Here is a 17,765-nt window from a genome sequence, read left to right as displayed (position 1 = left end):
TTAGAGATGGTCCCTAAATGTGCGAATATCGAACATTTAATGTCATGTCAAGCCAACTATGCCAGTATATCACTGGGAAACACTAAGCGTGAGACTTTGCGGGTTACGTTCATATTCTGAGTCTGCTTGCCTGTAGCCTAAATAGTATACCCTATATCCCAATAAGGTGCAAGTTTGGTCTTTTATATCACTGTATTTAGTCCATTAAGCTGCGTTAAGCGTCCCGACAGCAGGGGAATCCTGGAGTATGACGTATTGAGGGAACCCACAGTACTACAGCACAGCGTTGCGATATAAAGTTAAGGAAACGAAACAACTGAGAGAAATATGTCTACCTCATATGTAACGTTTGATCTGTACACCAGCATCGGGGAATAACATAATCTCGTTCACGGTAGAGAAAGCTACTTACATGTACAAAGTAACCGTGAAGACATAAATGTAAACACAGCTTTTGTATCTTTATCAGCTTTTTCATATGATATTGCAAATTAGACATTGCCATATATATTGCACATTAGCTCTAAAGAAATACTAATAATTAATCATAACTTGTTATAATTGATTATGAATATTTGGATCAGTTAATAGAATTAACTTAATGTAGTAAAATTAATATTACAATCAACCCACCTGTTCGTCCCATGAACACTCTAGTGTTAATTGTTTATAAGAAAATATTTTTAGTAAGAAATATTCATTTCTGGGGGAGGGAAATGTCTTTCTTAATGTACAGTATTACTAAGAGCCAGTAGTCAAAATCTAAATCGTAACATAAACTTTGTTGCAAGCAGAGAATCAGAAACAAATATGTATTGTGCACAAGTTTTATTAACTAAATCACAAACATAACTAATCTAAACACACATGCATACATGCATAGGTAAAAATGGTGAGTGACAGAATGAAACCGGAAGGAGGAAATGGAACTATAGAAAATATTTAACTATGAAAAGAACCATCAGCTTATTTTCAGAGCACCTCATTAAATGTATACTTGCGTGGCCTTTGCAATGGAAACATTTCATGAAGTTCCTGAAGAAGGATTTTGATGGTTCTATTAGTCTAAATCGATTTCTTCTGCGTTGAATGAAGAAAAGTTGGTGAGATTGTGGCCTGCCGGCCCTGGGCCGGAGAGGCCACGCAAGCAACCAAGGTGTGAGGAAGTCGGAAGAGTTGATGGTTGCCCATTCGGCCCCCCTGCTGGGGCCGTCCCCACAGACATCAACCTGAAGAAGCAGCAGTAGAGGCCAGAAGAAGAGAGAGTGGGTCACTGTGAATTTGTCTCTATAAAGCCTGAGAAAAGCCCCACCTCTCTGGGTTTGCTTGACCAATGAGAAGGGTGGAATTTCCAAGCAGGAAAATTCCTGTTGTTGATTTATGGATCTTTGTTTTAAGCGTGCTCATTTGCATGTGCAGCTGGATTGGTTGCTGATGAAGAAACTATAAAAGATTCTTGTAATACGTATATGTTGTGTTGCTATCGACATATCATATACACGATCATTTCGATCTTCAAAGTACCAATTTATAGAGACCAAACATGGTATAGGTGAGGTTACATTGACCATTGGTTCTATCATAAAATACATATACTCAAAAAATTAATAGAATTAAAAGACACTACACAAGACAGTAAATCATTCACACAATGTTCTGGGATGCATGTTCATTCATAGATCAGTATGTCTATAAATGAATACAGGAAAATCTGTTCTATGACCACATTTTTCAGAGCAATAAAATCATCTTATCTGATGGTCGCCCTGGCGACTGAGGCCTTTTCTGTTCTCTTGCCTCTTTTGGGGGAATATTTCATTCCTAAGAGTGGGCTTTAAAGCTTATTTGTTAAATGTAACAAATAGTTATGTGTCTGATTGTCTCAGTTGTTACAATATACTGGACCTGAATCATGACATATACTTACTGCTTGCTCCATTTCAGACCTGCCAACTTGTACGCATTTTGACCTCAAAGTACGTTGGTACGATTTATCAATCTAAACTACGCAAAAACCTGGTGACGCCTCTGTGCACGCGCAGTCCTCAAATCAAGCAACAGAGCACAAATCAAGCAACAGAGCAAACTAAGTGGAGATCGACCAATCATAGCACTGGGTTCATTTCCCAAATAGCAAGCGGGGATGATTGACAGATGCGTAAGGCCTATCATTAAAAAGAGACTGAAAATCGACAGCAATAAAGAATCCCGCTCGATCCCCCTTTCCACTCCCGTGGCCAGCCGTCTGACTGATTTTAGAGGACCGTTACAGTAGTCATGGTACTTCTAACTCCTGAAGGTAAACGGCCTGGGGTGGATGTGGAAAATTGAAATATTGAATTGATTTATCAATCATATTATTATATAATCAGGATTTGTTTATCACACAGGAGTGATCGCATGGATTATCTTAAAATACTCCGTCATTCATTAATGGTTACTCAGATAAGAGGAAGACATCATTCAGCCTGTAAAATACTCAAGTAATGCTAAACAATAAATCTAAATAATCACTATGCCTTAGTGATTATGAAAGTGCTGTGATTTGTGGATGACTGATAAGTGCGAATCTGGAGAAACAGGCGTTTATTTATTCATTCTCAGTGTTGAGAAACATAGCCTGCATGTGTTACGTTATTGTGTTAATAATAACTAAAGTACCTATTTATGTTATATATTTATTTTGTATGAAAACTAGTGCGTTAGTTACTTATGGATTATAAATTAGGCTACCATTGTCTCAGTGCTGTGCAAGCTCTCTCTCACAAACACGGACGCGCATGCGCACAGAGAGAGAAGATAATTGTAAGATGAAAATTGATGGGCTAAGTTTACATTTTTTTCTTGCTTGTGTTTTTTCTGTCAAAATGTCAGAAAGCATTTTTTATTACCCATTCGTGTTTTAAAAATTCGTTAAATTTCTTCAAGGTTGGCAGGTCTGCCATTTCTGTAAATCCGTTTTAATGAATGAATGACTCTTTACACAAGTTGCTCTGGTCTCTGTCAACAGCTGCTTGCACCACCTGCTGGTGAGGTCGACAAACAGCAGATGGAGATTATGAATCGGTAATCTACTGCTTTTCCTATAGTTCCCGGATGTGAAATGTTACATTTTCTGTCGAATTTACACAACCATTGAGGAATTTTAACCAAAGTATGTTACAAACTTTACATGAAGACCCTAAAGAATCATACCAACTTGTGGAAAATGGGCATCCGTTGACCCCTTTAAAGAGGGCCATTTAAGACAAACCGATTCAATAGAACAAAATGGACTTACTAGTAGTGATGGGAAGTCCGGTTCTTTTATGCGAACTGGTTCTTTCGGACAGTTCGTTTCAATGAACCGGTTAAAAAAAAAAACGGTTCACCAGTTCTTTTACGTCCTTACGAAATTACGTCAATTCTAAATTTGGCATCCTGGCCAAATTTGCCCCTTGGCCTCTGTCCATCATGGCCTCCTAATCATCCCCATATACTGATTGGCTTCATCACTGTCTCCTCTCCACCAGTAAGCTGGTGTGTGGTGGGCGTTCTGGCGCAATATGGCTGCCGTCGCATCATCCAGGTGGATGCTGCACATTGGTGGTGGTTCATTAGGTCTGAAATTAATGTAGATTCCCCCCTTCTATGTAAAGCGCTTTGAGGTCTCAGAAAAAGCGCTATATAAATGTAACAAATTATTAATTATAATTATCTATCATCCCGGCGGATAAAAATAAATTCATATAAAGGCATTTGTAATCATAACATCAGTTAAATAATAGGAATCATCATCATGTTTCTGAAAATAATGTTTTAGTATAATAATAATTGTCTAGTTTTACAACCCATTATTGTGTTTTCAATCTTTAAAATAATACAGTGAAAAGACAGTAATTATGTGATAAACATGTTTCTAACATGTTTTATTTTGTTACTGATTTTCAACAAAATACTTAAGAAACATGCATTTCGTCCCTCTGAAAAAATTGCACGCATGGTCAGCTCATCGGTTCTCAGTATGTCGAACATGTCCGAAAGAAACCGTTCTCGGTTCTGTACTGGTGATCCAAGAACCGCTGTACCTGTACGTTCGGTAGTGCTCGCATGCTCAGTATCAGCTGCTCGTGCTCATCAGTTCTCTCAGCACAGCATGTCTCAGTTCAGTTAACTGTTGAGATTTACTGGAGTAAAATATACTCTGGGATATTGGTTTATTTGGAGTCAGAGGGACTGTCAGGCATGTCCGAAAGTGAGTAGTTGTGGATCAGCGCTGACGCAAGACACAAACTGTTTTGAAAGATTGAGTCCGATTTAGAACTAAAAAGAACAGGTTCAAAAGAACGATTCGTTCACGAACCGGACATCACTACTTACTAGCGCTAGAGATTGGGTTTGGGTGTTTACCTCCACTCGCTCGTCAGTATACAAATGTGACATTAAAAAAAGAGTTTGCCACACTGCACAGCTAATAGTTGGGAAATAGTAGCTTTTTATGGAAAAGCTTGTTTTGAAAGCAGAGCTCTTCTCAAACTATAAGTGTTTGGAGTGTCACCGTCATGATGGTGTGTCGGAAGGACACACTGAAGCTTATAGCTTGATTTCATTTCATTGTCATCACTTCATTTTGTAGAAATTGTTAACACACAGATGAATATGTTGTTGTTACCATAGAATAAATAATTACTGTAAAAATTAAACAAACCAGTACAGTATTATCAGTGCAACTGATTTACGGTGACGCACATTGCAATTAGAAATAGAGCCGTTGCGACTCTGGAAAGCTGAGTTTACGGGCACGAAATAAAAACATGTTATATGTATTTTTAATAATACACTTTGCAAATTATATATACACAACAGATATGATTATTTTGCAGTTTTGTTTTATTTCCAGAGCCTAGTAGTTTATTCTGGCACCTTTGATTGTAGCCTCACCACTGAGGTAGGTACTGACATATTTTTGTATACGATATTCTAATAATATTTTTACACAGTGATATGCATTTTTTTTTTATCTTTTTTTCTAGCTGTCACAAAATTCCTGAAAATCAAGAAATTATTAAAGAACAGATGGGCACATTAGTTAAATTGTTCTACGACCTTAAAAATCTACTACAGAGAACAACCCAGCATTAAATTCAGACCGTTTCACAATTTCAATTTTCCAACAACTCCCAAGTTATTGAGGGTCAGCTGCATCAGGAGGACTGGAGGAGGACATATTTCAGTAGGTAAATGCAACTCAAATCAATTATCTCAGTGTCAGTGTTTTCATCTTTTGCTCATTGTGAATGGTACAGTAGGTAGTCAACAAAAAGTTTTTTTTAAACTAAGGAAGGTATGAAAACTCATTCTCATAAGCCACATTTTCCACCGTTGGGCCGAACAGTTCTAAGAAAGGTAAGAAACCGTTCCAGTTGTTTTCATTTGAGGTCAGTTAGTCGGTTCATCATGGCATGATAAGAAACCATTCTGGCCTGGAATTCTCAGCACAGGTAGCTAACTGTGCTGTACCATGCTGGTAGAATTTGTGAAGTGACATCGCCATTTAGGATTGGTCTCTTGTTTGTTGTCTGGCTCCTAGTTTCTCTATAGAGAGGGCCAAGCGTCCTATTTGAGCGAAGCAAAAAGAAATATCTGATCATTCTGCATCTCAAACCGCATATAAACACTTGCGTTACAAAGACAATGACTGATGTATTTGTATTATGAGCTCTGATATCAGCCCCACTGTGGAAAACAAAACCATATCCGTACTGGCTTGGCCGGTTTGACATGAAATGGAAGAGTTAAGAAACAAGAACACTTTACGAATTAGTTCCTCCCACTGCTGAAGGAACGGCAATGGCTTCTGCTTGTTCCTGAAGGCTAAATAATTCCAAACGAAGTCATGTTGACAGGTAAAAAAACCACACAATTTTCTCATGTTCTACTCAAAGATTAGATTTAACTCCTGTTTTTTCATTAGTGCATAAATTCTTTTTTACAGATAGCGCCTTGAGGGGAGGCACAACAATAAAAGAAAGTGTTTGGCGGATACTGGGCTTCCTTCTAAAAAACGACTCCCCGTCAGGCTAACTGGGAATAAATGAAAAGGCTGCATTTAAAGGCACCTCCTTAAACTGTAATTAATTGTAAGGCTTTCTGAAAACTACTGTGATTTATTCATGTTGTTTGGTGTCAACTAAAAATGTTACCCTATAAATGTTAATTTATAATAAATAATTATTATTTGCCACCTTACAGTTGGTCATATATTGGCGCTTTTCCACTACACAGTACCAGCTCGCCTCGACTCGCCTTTGTTTGGTTTTCCACTGTGTAAAAGTTGTACCTGTACCTGCTTCCAGGTACTTTTTTTCGTATCACCTCCGGCGAGGTTCTGAGCGAGCTGAGGCGATACTAAAATGTGACGTGAAAACACGGCAGACTGCTGATTGGTCAGAGAGAATCGTCACTATTTACTGCGTCATCATTGCACGCGCCAGACGGAGTATCCTGAATAAAAAACAACAAAAACATCCAAAAACAGCATACACTCGATTTCCTCCATTGTCCTGTGTGTGTGGGTAGCGGGTGTGTGTCACGTAGAAGATTTAGTCACGGCAGTTTCCTGCGGCATCACTATGACGACCAGGTACTATTGTGGAGGTACTATCTGCAATGGAAAACGGAGCGAAAAGCCAGCCGAGCCGAGACGAGGCGAGGCGAGTCGAGTTGAGCTGGTACTGGTAATGGAAAAGCGCCATATGTGTCATTTTAGCTGCTGTCAGAAGAAACTGATTAACTGCTACTGCAACAGACCAATAAATCAAACAATGGGTTAAAAAATGGCTGCAGCTTGCCAATATAGGGATGTAAGCCATTGGGCAACAGCAGAAAACGCTAGCTTAGACACGGACAATGTGAACATTATCATGATTTAAAATGCAAACAATGTATTTTATTTATTTACATACAAAGTATGTAAATAAATAAAATACATTGTTTGTATTTTATTTATTTACATACAAAGTATGTGAGGAGCTGCATTTCCAGCAGAATTATATTTGGGCATATACTATTTCATAACTACAGGATGAACAGCGATTAATGCTAATTTTGGATAATTTGTTAGCTTATTAGTAGACTTAAAGGGTTCATATAATGGTACATGCACTTTTACAAGTTGATTGTACTGAAATGTGTGTTGGCAGTGCCTGTACACAACCATCATAAAATGATAAAAATCCATCCAGTGTTTGTTTTTTATTATCTTTATGGGGATGTTTTTTACTTATGTAGCGTCTGGACCAATCAGACACACACAAATTATTCATTTATTTAATGAATAATCCAGCAAACTCACTCTCCCAAATAAGGCCTGTGAAACGTTCCCCAAATGAAGCTAACACACTGGCAGGACGCAGTGTCTTGTTACAGGACACACACTGAGACTGGGTTTTATGATCAAAAAGAATGTCCTGAGAGCTGTGACTCTCACTTAAATTCTTGCAGAGGAAGAGAAATAAAACCCCTGTTAATCCTATATATATTCTATATATAACCACTTGATAAATGTGTAAACATGTATCTAATTTTCCCATCTCATGATTTTCCCTTTTATGTGGCGTTTGTATTCTTGTAAACTCAATTGGGTTAATGTTTCATACTTTGCATATTATGGTTAACCAACATTATATGTGCGGCATGTTTGGTCTCTAAAAAATCCAATCTTCGTCTCCGATTTGTTAATTTACATTACATGTTGCTAACTTTGTGATGCATTAGTATTATAAGAATCTTAAAGATTCTTTTCTTAAACACCCAATGAAAGTACATATTCAAATGCCCTGCTAGAACCAGGCTTGTGCAAAATTCAGAATTTCAGAATTGGTCTCCATTCAATTCATGAATTGGAATTTGAATTGAATTTACTCCGCCCCACAGGACATTGAATTGAATTTGAATTGGAATGACAGGAAGTGGAATTAAATTCATGGCAATTCAAAGAAATTCCACACAGCCACACAACAGAAAGAATGTGTTGAGTCTCGCATACATTCAGTGTTAGGAAGATTACTTCGGAAATGTTATTGCTTACTGTTATTAGTTACCCATTATAAATATGGTTTGGATTACTTTATTTGGATAACTTTATCACTGCAAAGCAATTTCGTTTTAAGTTGATTAGTAACTAGTTGAATTAAACATTTTACCTCAGTAATACAACTAAATACAATTACTTTAATTTTGTAATTTAATAACAGAAAATTCATTTCACGTACTTATTTACTCCTCAACCCTGCATACATTTTGTTCTAAAATAGATATTGATCAAATTCTTGAAATAAATTACCCCCTCAGTGTTGTTTAATTAGTTTTGTTCCAATGTAATTTTCATTTCAAAGTAATCACACAAACACAAAGTTGTTTAATGCAGTTATCATTTATTCCAATACAAAAAATTACTGAGCAACACTGTTGCATCTAATTCTCAATAGCTCCTCAAATGTTTTTTCATTGAGTCTGCACCGTTCTGGTCTGAATATCTTTCCTGCAACACTAAAGATTCTCTCAACAGGTGCAGAGTGAAGTTGTAAGGGACTTCTGAAACTTAAAAAGTCCAGTGTTGCCCATCAAATTGTGTTTTCAAACAAATGTCCACCTCAAATTGTTTAGCAACCATTTTAAATACTTGGTTAAAGTAAAGCATTCTGGGAAATGGAGTCATGTTCCATCATGTTCCACAAAATTACAATTACAATAAATCAAACTTAATTATTTGTTCTGTGACTAAATGGTAAATGGACTGCATTTATATACCGCTTTCACAGACCGATGGCCACCAAAGTGCTTTACATAGCCTCGCATTCACCCATTCATACACCAACGGCGGTGTCAGCCATGCAAGGCGCCAATCAGCTCGTCGGGAGCAGCTGGGGTTAGGTGTCTTGCTCATGGAAAACCTCGACACTTGGTCAAGTGGACAGTTTGTTCGGTTTGTAGACAACCTACATGAACCACTGAGCCACTGCCGCCCCGCATATTATAATGCAATCATAGAAGTCATCATAATTGTTAAACACTTATCATTTGTTAAACACTTCACTTAAAATATGTATATGAATTTCTTTGAATTTTTATTGAATTGCAATTCTGCTTCCTTTAATTCAAATTCGAATTGTAATTCTAGATCCTGTTTTTGACATCAATTCAAATTCAATTCAAATTTAATTGGAATTAAGGAGTCATTCTCAATTCAATTCTGAATTGTGCACAAGCCTGGCTAGAACACAAAGGGTCGTAAAATTTCCCTCCAAAGGAAAATCTTCTCACTGGCTCTTGCACCTCCAGAGGTTGTGCCATCTTCACGCTTTAAAGTCACTGATCAGCTTTTAGCTCTCTCTTAGTCCCTTTCTGAAATGCTGACGTGACGATGATGCTGAACTAGAAGCCTCTAAGGACCCACCAAGCTTGTGCCAGGCTGCGGCCTTGTCTTTCCATTCACCAAAGATACTCTGAAAACCACTGGTTCTCTCTCATCAAGACCACATCAGCAAAGATCAACTGGAGCCTCAACAAATTGCATCAGGACATTTTAATTCAAATGGGCGAGACATGCAAGTATCAAACTTAGGGCCCTATTTTAACGATCTGAAACGCAAGTGTCAAAGCGCAAAGCGCAAGTAACTTTGTGGGCGGGTCTTGGCGCTGTTGCTATTTTCCCAGCAGGATAAATGACTCTTGCGCCAGGCGCAAATCTAAAATGGGTTGGTCTGAAGCAGCTTCATTATTCATAGGTGTGGTTTGGGCGTAACGTGAAATAAACCAATAAGAGCGTCATCTCACATTCCCTTTAAGAGCAGGCGCACTTTGTTCTAAAGCGGATTCCTATTATAACGGCGTATTTGCCAGGCGCGCGCCAGGAGCGGTTCACAGCCAAGGAGAGCAACGCTCTCATCAGGGACGTTGGGGATGGAGAAACCCACCCAAATTAACTTCGGTTAAAAGGCGTATGATAATTTGGGTAAATGTATAAGCTAGATGTATGCTTTTATAATAAATTGTCTATCTATCTATCTATCTATCTATCTATCTATCTATCTATCTATCTATCTATCTATCTATCCATCTATCTATCGTAATAATGTATGATTTGCAAAAATGAAAACTGCTTCTGTGTATATGAGAGAATCAAAATGTATTCGCGTTGTGCACACTACATTGATTATGGCCAAGCATGCGCTCTTAAAATAGCATATGAATAACATGCGCAACGCGCCACTGACTTTAAACTATTTTTTTTTAAATTAATGTCCTTCACCTTCCTCATTCCTACATTCTTCTTCACACCAGAATTCCACTTCCTTTGCACATCAGTGCATGCCATCACTGTCTTGCCCTGCCTGACTACATTCTCAACCTAAATTGAATTAAATTTTTATTATCCAACAATCTTAGACTAAATATTTTAAGTGAAGGCTACTTGCAACATATGCAGAACATGAATGACACGCAGTAAACATTTCAGTTTAGTACATTTATTAGTTAATTAATAATATCACAATACTATAATACATTTTTCGTGCCCTTAAATGTCCTTACTTTACTGACCTTCCACAAAAGGGCTGCTGCATGACTACAAGAGCGTCCTGGCCCTGCAATACATGAACAACCCGCTGTCTGTACTTCACCTGTCACTGATGCTAGCACCCAAGCCTTATGATGTGATACGTGTAGGCTCTGGCTCGGCTCAATGTCAGCTTTTAGATACATAAGGTCGTTTCCGACGTCCTTAAATAACACCCGACCGACTTTATCACTGTGTAGATACTGATATGCCTCTGAGCTTTTCAAATTGCTCATCGCCTTACCATCACAGGCTACTGAATCTACAAAATAGCTAAAAATGCTACTATACGTGATACAAGGCCACTTCTTCACGTCATCCTCCCAAACATCTACCGCGGATGGTAAAGGTACTGTTATTTCACCCTTTTTTATTTCGTTGAGGTTGTGTTCCCACATCTTTATCAAGTTTGGATCGCTATATCTTTAACTGTCAACTAATGGATGAATGAGTGTCACGTCCCGCTTGTTTACTTCGAACCGGAAGATGCGCCCACTTTTGACGCAAGACCTCATGGGACATAGGAAACTTGTGGATATCAACAGCAGTTCTGTAAAAAAAAATTATAATAATAACTTTATGGGGTTCCCTATACAGAAAGAGTTGGTTGTAAACATGGTTGTAAGGATCCCTGTGGAATTTAATATTGAGTTGAATTTTGTAGGACAAAAGAACATGAGTTTTAAGTTTGTACTATTTTGTTTTGCATGGAAAAAGCTGGCCTTGTAAAATGAAATCATCTCATCATTTGATCAAGCAAAAGCATCTGATTCTGTTTTCATTATTCAATCATTGAAATAATGAAATATTTAGTTGATAAACTTTTATGACAGAAATACTACGACATGTAGCCTAAATGATTTAATTCCTTCATTTTCAACACTTTAATAATGCTAATGTCTAGAATAGCAACTTATCTTTGTTTTAAGTCAGCCTCAGACGCTCCTCTCAGATAGCCTGTGGGGGGATGGGAGGGGTAGTTCGGACAATGAGGTGTGAATCGCTGGGGAGTGTCGGATAGCAGCCTTTCAGGATAGATATCAATAAATAAATATTGTAATGTATTTAAAGGTTTTTCACGTGAATCAATTGACGTGTTCAATCCAGTTGTTTCAACTGGTTTATTTCTTTGGCAATACAAATTTGAAATGTCGCAAGAATAAGAATAAGAACACGATTCTGTATTCCTCATTTTGCATCACACAGGGAATAAACGCTTAAAGCTGTAGTCTACGATGTTGAAAATCGGTCGAGAAAGCCTGAGATGTTTTAAAAAACTCATCCCGCCCCTCCACACACACCCCCCTCCCCTCTGTGCTACCTGATCCCTCCCACCGGGAAACGACCTGAACGTCACTCAGTCAAGCTGTGATCACCGGTAGTAAACACCGGCGCATCTTGTTCAAATTCCGATCGGCTCGAACAGAATGTAATATATTCACAGTTGTAATATATTCAAGCACTTCAAGAAATATAATTACTTTGACCCGTGATAGGCGATGCTAAACGGCTAACATTCCAATGCCGACCGGCAGCATAAGCATGTTGTCAGACTGATAAAAAGCTATTTATGTAACACCTCACACCATAAAAGTATAAATAAATGCTTACCTGCTCAACAAAAAGTCAGCCGTGTCAGCGTCGTTTTTTTTTCGGTTTGTTTTTTCTCCATTGCTGAGCTGATGCTACTTTGCTAGCTACCAGACTGTCAGCTGCTTGCCCGCGAAATTTCATGTCGCAGGAGGGGGGCGGGGTGGGGGGCGTTGGGGTGGAGACACGAGCGTCAAGTGGAGCGGGGGATTGGATGAGAGCAGTTGACCAATGTAAGCTGTCCGGCCGGACAGCTTACATTGGTCAACTTCTCTGCAGCTGTACACCCAATAGAGTGAATGGATTTTTTTCATTCTTTTTTTTCTTCATATTGTTAGGAATTGTAACGAATATGACTTAGCTCAAATGATTATAGGGAATCAAAATTATGAATCGGGTTGATTCATCTATATTCTTACAATATTAATAAATGATTGAAGCTGAAATTTAGACTTATTCGTATACATCAATGTTCAATTACAATGAATTATAATTCAATCATTAATATACCAAAATGTCCCTCTTTCAGATCAATTAATCAGAATAATTTTAAGGGAAATCAATGTATTAATTAAACAGTTGTTTGTCCCGCAAACTGGTCATAAAATTAATTCCATCAACTTCTCAACAAAATTATCTCTTTCTTATAATTTGAAGAAAGCTATGTTTTCTGGCCAAGAAAATTAGCTTCTTGTTCTTATAAAATGTAGGTTACTTAACAGTAGCACCTTTGTAAAGCGTAGCTTGATCACCATTTCATTGACTTGTAAAATTAACACTTATACAGAGACAATAGATGTACTTTCCCTTACTGAAACCTGGCTTAAACCAAATGATTATTTCGGTCTAAATGAGTCTACTCCATCAGGATACTCCTATAAGCACGAGCCCCGTCTGATTGGTCGTGGCGGCGGTATTGCAACTATCTATAGAGATATTCTCAATGTTACTCAGAAAACGGGTTATAAGTTTATTTCATTTGAAGTACTTGTACTAAATGTTACGCTCTTAGATGATAGAAAAACATCCCTATTATCTTTAGCCTTGGCTACCGTATATAGACCACCAGGGCCTTACGCTGATTTCCTAAAAGAATTTGCAAATTTTCTCTCAGATCTATTGGTCAATGTTGATAAAATATTAATTGTTGGAGATTTTAACATACACGTAGATAATCAAAATGATACGTTAGGGGCTGCGTTTATAGACTTATTAAACTCCTTTGGGGTTAAGCAAAACGTTACCGGACCAACTCATCGTTTTAATCATACACTCGATTTAATTATATCACATGGAACCGATCCAACCGATATAGATATCATTCCGCAAAGTGATGATGTAACTGACCATTACATGGTAACTTGCATATTACGTACCCCGGTAATATATCATGCTGCGCCGCGTTATCGATTAGGCAGAACAATCCTTCCATCCACCATAGATAATTTTTCAAATTGCTTATCGGATCTGTCTCAGCTGCTGCCTGAACCTAAACAAACAGATGAACTAGACGAACTAACCAGCACTATGAGCACCGTTCTCTCTGGAAAATGGGATATTGTTGCACCTATGAGACTAAAAAAGGTCAGAGAGAAAATTAAAGCACCATGGTACAACAATACTACTCGTGTTCTAAAGAGAGAAACCCGTAATTTAGAGCGTAAATGGAAACAAACTAATTTAGAGGTTTTTAGAATCGCTTGGAAAGACAGTACGTCACGCTATAAAAAGGCCCTAAAAGCGGCCAGGGCTGAGCATCTCCGCAAACTAATAGAAAATAACCAAAACAATCCTAGGTTCTTATTTAACACCGTGGCTAGACTAACAAATAAACAAGCGTCACCTGAACAAAATATTCCGTTACAGTTTAGTAGTAATGATTTCATGAATTTTTTCACTGAGAAAATAGAAAACATCAGATCCACAATTGTAAACGTTCAATCTTCAATCGCGCCTTATAATTCAGCCTCGATTATCACCCCGCAAGAACAATTACAGTGCTTTACAACTATAGAACAAAAAGAGTTAAATAAATTTATCATTTCCTCTAAAACAACAACATGTTTATTAGATCCCATACCAACTAAACTATTGAAAGAAGTGTTACCTATAGTGGAAGAGCCTCTCCTCAATATTATTAACTCGTCTTTATCTTTAGGTCATGTTCCAAGAACATTTAAATTGGCAGTTATAAAACCACTCATTAAGAAACCACAATTAGACCCAAATAACCTAGCAAATTATAGACCCATTTCAAATCTTCCTTTTATGTCCAAAATATTAGAAAAAGTTGTGTCTGCCCAACTGGGCTCTTTCTTGCAAGAAAATGACACCTGTGAAAAGTTTCAGTCTGGGTTCAGGCCGCATCATAGCACTGAAACTGCGCTCGTTAAAATCACAAATGATTTACTCTTAGCTTCTGACCAAGGCTGTATCTCAATACTAGTTTTACTTGATCTTAGTGCTGCGTTCGATACTATAGATCACACAATACTCTTAGATCGGCTACAAAACTATACCGGTGTTCAAGGACAAGCATTAAGCTGGTTCAGATCATACCTATCTGACCGCTACCATTTTGTCTATTTAAACGGAGAAAAATCGATCATAACTCCAGTAAACTATGGAGTGCCGCAAGGATCTGTGTTAGGCCCTCTATTATTCTCAATATATATGCTGCCACTTGGAAATATTATAAGGAAACATGGAATTAGTTTCCATTGTTATGCTGATGACACTCAACTATATATTTCATCACGGCCGGATGAAAACGCTAAATTATCCAAATTGACAGAGTGTGTTAAAGATATAAAAGATTGGATGACGCACAATTTTCTTTTATTAAATCCAGATAAGACAGAGGTAATACTTATCGGTTCAAAAAACCGCCCACAAAACCTCTCACAATACAACTTTAACATAGTAGGGTGTCCTGTTACTTTATCCTCTACAGTAAAAGACCTGGGTGTTATATTAGATTGTAACTTGTCTTTTGAAAATCATATTTCATATGTTACAAAAACAGCATTTTTTCACCTTAGAAATATTGCTAAATTACGTAACATGCTATCTGTCTCTGATGCAGAAAAGCTAGTTCATGCATTCATGACCTCGAGACTAGATTACTGTAATGCTTTATTAGCTGGTTGTCCTGCATCCTCAATAAACAAGCTACAGTTAGTCCAAAATGCCGCCGCTAGAGTTCTTACTAGATCAAGAAAGTTTGACCATATAACACCAATTTTATCATCACTACATTGGTTACCTATAAAGTTCCGTATTAATTACAAGGTATTGCTACTGACTTATAAAGCCCTAAACGGCTTAGCTCCAGTTTATTTAACGGATCTTCTATCGCCCTATAATCCATCGCGCTCTTTAAGATCACTAAATTCGAGGCTTCTGGTCATACCTAGGATATCCAGATCCACCAAAGGAGGGAGAGCATTTTCACATTTAGCACCAAAACTCTGGAATAGCCTTCCTGATACTGTTCGTTGCTCAGATTCGCTCTCCCAGTTTAAAACTAGATTAAAGACGCATCTCTTCAGCCAGGCATTCATATAATATTTTAATCTTACAGTTAAATCCGGTCTCTACTTCATAAACGCCAGAGGAGAACTGGCCCCCGACTGAGCCTGGGTTCTCCCAAGGTTTTTTTTTCTCCATTAGGTCACCTAATGGAGTTTTTCGGTTCCTTGCCACTGTTGCCTTTGGCTTGCTCAGTTGGGGATACTTAATTTGATTAATCGATTCAACAGTGCTATTGATCTGCATTACCAAACGTGGATGTTTTACACCAGAAACAAACACTGATGTACTATTTTATTTAATACTGTGAAGCTGCTTTGATACAATCTGTATTGTGAAAAGCGCTATATAAATAAAGTTGACTTGACTTGACTTGACAATCTAGGATATAATGGGTTTTTAATAATTGGACTAATACTACATCGAACTAAGGAATACAAGTTCTACAATTTACACAAGTAAATATGTATGTACAGGACACGTAAACAAAATACAAGACTAAACGGATAACAGATGAGAGAGGGAGAGGAAGGGAGAAAGTGGAACTAAAGTTCAGGATGAGAGAGATCACCGAGATGATCTCAGCATGGCAAAATCACAGACAGTAACCCGTAAGAGACAACAAAGAAATCACATTGTAAGTTCAATTCAATAATCGATACTTGCATGGCACATGGTTCTCTTTGTATGAGGGAGGAAGGCAGGGTTCTGCATGTCTTTCAAGCAGCGTGAGTCGTCTGAGGGGAGGCGTGCGCGTGCTGTGTCTTCCGGCGCGCGTGCGAGCGCGGGAGCTTCAAAGAGTCTCTTTTTTTCGAGGTGAAGTTGCCGGAAATGATTCAGGCTACATTCATTCAGCTCGTGAATGAGCAGAGGTGAATAGGAAAATGAAAGAAATAAAAGAGAGGAAAAGAGAAGCAGGCCGAAGCCGGTCCGGACTTGGGTTTTGGAGGAGGAAGAAGAGCGTAGGAATGAGAGAAAGAAGAAGGAGGGTTTGGACTTTTTATCAGTGTCCTGTGTACACCTCCTTTTTCGTGGATGACGAATCAGTTTAGGGCATTCCGAGCAGGAAGATCGTCTGGGTGTGTTAATGCTTCCCGACCCTCGTGTGGGATCACGAGGGGGCAAAATATGATATTATGCTCGGGGAATTAAAACGCATGGAACCATAACGTTTATCACAGTCTCTTATCAAAAATCTTCTTCGTCATGCCGAGGGGATCCAAACAATACTAAGGACGAATATTGGCAAAGATAGCAACAGAGAGATACATTATTTTGTTGACATAAAGGCACTTTAAGATTACATTACTGTAATTCAAAAACACAACTACTCTAATATCATTCTGGGGATCATGCAAATCACCCAGAGCACTCTTTATACAGTTGTAATAGTTGGTAAAATGAAATTTTACTAGTGGAAGTCCATATATGGTAATGTGCGTGTCTGTGTGTATCTGTGAGTTTTGGAAGGTGTGTGCGTTGGAATGTTGCGCCCCCGTTATCACTGAGATCGGGTTACAGGATGCGATTCTACTGGGGGAACATTCTTCAGAGAAAAATACATTTCAGAGCCAACACTCGAAGATCATAACTATATGATCACAACAACATTAATCACACATACATACAGGAAGTTCAGATACAAGTCTGAGTTACATACATTAAAAGGATATTAAGGTAAACACAACAGATGTTTGTGTGTGTGTGTGTGTGTGTGAGTATGTATGTGTGTGTGTGTGTGTGTGTGTCATTCAGAATTCAGGCTGCTTTTGTGAACTCTTGTCCTTTCCCCCAAGGTGCAATAAAATGTCGTAAAAGTCAATTTGTTGCCGACTAGCTGGAGCCAACGTATGATTTGTAATTTCGAAGTCAGGAGGTTACAAGCTCTGATAAGCTTAGCAAAGAACGTTATGGGCAGGAATGTGCTTAGAAAACACAGAGAGTCCGAATTTGTTAATTCAGAATCAAACGAACGAATGATTCAAATAGCCCAGTCGCTACAGAATGTACTTTAGAACCATAACCAGCATCTAAACGAGGTTATTAA

The 17,765-nt window shown here is 38.1% G+C and overlaps 1 long non-coding RNA gene across 1 annotated transcript in view; it reads left to right on the top strand.

Moving 5' to 3' along the window:
- LOC308690179 overlaps window positions 1–17,765 on the top strand; it is a 1,067,189-nt gene that overhangs the window by 901,237 nt on the left and 148,187 nt on the right. The gene's annotated exons all lie outside the window — the stretch shown is intronic.

Source organism: Scardinius erythrophthalmus (genome assembly GCF_964197995.2).
Source record: "Scardinius erythrophthalmus genome assembly, chromosome: 4".
Classification (NCBI taxonomy): domain Eukaryota; kingdom Metazoa; phylum Chordata; class Actinopteri; order Cypriniformes; family Leuciscidae; genus Scardinius; species Scardinius erythrophthalmus.
The sequence above is the reverse complement of the archived record's forward strand: the minus strand, read 5'-3'. Positions and strand labels throughout refer to the sequence as shown.